The 1,013-nt window shown below is 60.3% G+C and overlaps 1 protein-coding gene across 1 annotated transcript in view; it reads right to left on the bottom strand.

Annotated features, from left to right (window-relative positions):
- The window catches only part of HSPG2 (heparan sulfate proteoglycan 2), a gene marked incomplete in the record, with an annotated part of 117,566 nt that overhangs the window by 35,509 nt on the left and 81,044 nt on the right, over positions 1-1,013 (bottom strand).

The raw sequence follows: 1,013 nt of genomic DNA, 5'->3' as shown, positions 1-1,013 counted from the left end.
TGCTGACCCCTACCACCGCCTGCCTCCTGCTGGTGGCTGGGGAACTGCACCTATGATCCCGCGTTCCAGGCCAGGAGCCCAGCTCACATGAGCGCCTCATACTTGAAGCCAAGCGCTTTCCTGGCCGGTGTGAGTTTCTGTCCTAAACCGCTATCACGCACCTCCTCCTGTCGCCAACCCCGACCTCCCTCCATGCGTGGCTAAGGCCCACCTCACTGCTGAGAAGTTAGCAGCTCCTACTGGGGAATCGCCCTGTCCTCCAGATCTGCCCTTCCTGGCCCCTGAAGGATAAGACCCTTCTCCTGCACCCCAGGCCTGTCCCTGCACCTTCTGAGTGCAGACCCCAAGGCCTTCCTCCTGCTCGGCTGCACGTTTCTCCTCACCCTCTCCACTGAACCCTTTCCATTTTGGAACATTTCCATCTCTGAAACCTCCCCCTGAACCCACATTCTCCCAACTACTGCCCATTCTTGGCCCTCTCTCCTGAGCCAAGCCTGTGGAGGAGTTGTCTACACTGGCTGTCTTTGCGTGCCTTCCTGGCCTCACGCCGGTTCCCCTCTGCCTGCTGAAAACCGCTCCGCTGCCCGAATCTTGCTCTCTGGTGGCAGCTAGTGAGACTGGCCGTGCTGTCCTGGAAGCACTTCCCCTCTCGACATCCCTGACCCCCTCCTCCGGTTTCCTCTTCTTTCTGGCTGTGCTCTCTGTCTGGGTCTCCTTCCCCTCTGACCTGACATGTCCCAGACGCAGGTCCTCAGGGTTGTCCTGAGCCCTGTCCTCCGGCCAAGCTCTGGGTGACTGCCCTCTGCCCCGCCCTGGGCCAGCAGCTCCCAGCCCATCTCTCTGGCTAGGTGGGGCCTCTTCCTGAGTTCGGCTCATAGTCAAGGCCTGCCTGACAGACCTACTTCGAGATCTCCCCCAAATCCCAACTTTAACGTCTAGGACTGTGATTCCCTCCTACCTGCGTGTAGTGGGGGCTGGCAGGACCCCCCCCCCCCACACTCTCCTTTCTGTTT

The sequence above is a fragment of the Tupaia chinensis genome, unplaced genomic scaffold, assembly GCF_000334495.1.
Source record: "Tupaia chinensis unplaced genomic scaffold, TupChi_1.0 Scaffold000146_1, whole genome shotgun sequence".
Classification (NCBI taxonomy): domain Eukaryota; kingdom Metazoa; phylum Chordata; class Mammalia; order Scandentia; family Tupaiidae; genus Tupaia; species Tupaia belangeri.
This window is presented reverse-complemented; position numbering and strand designations above follow the sequence as displayed.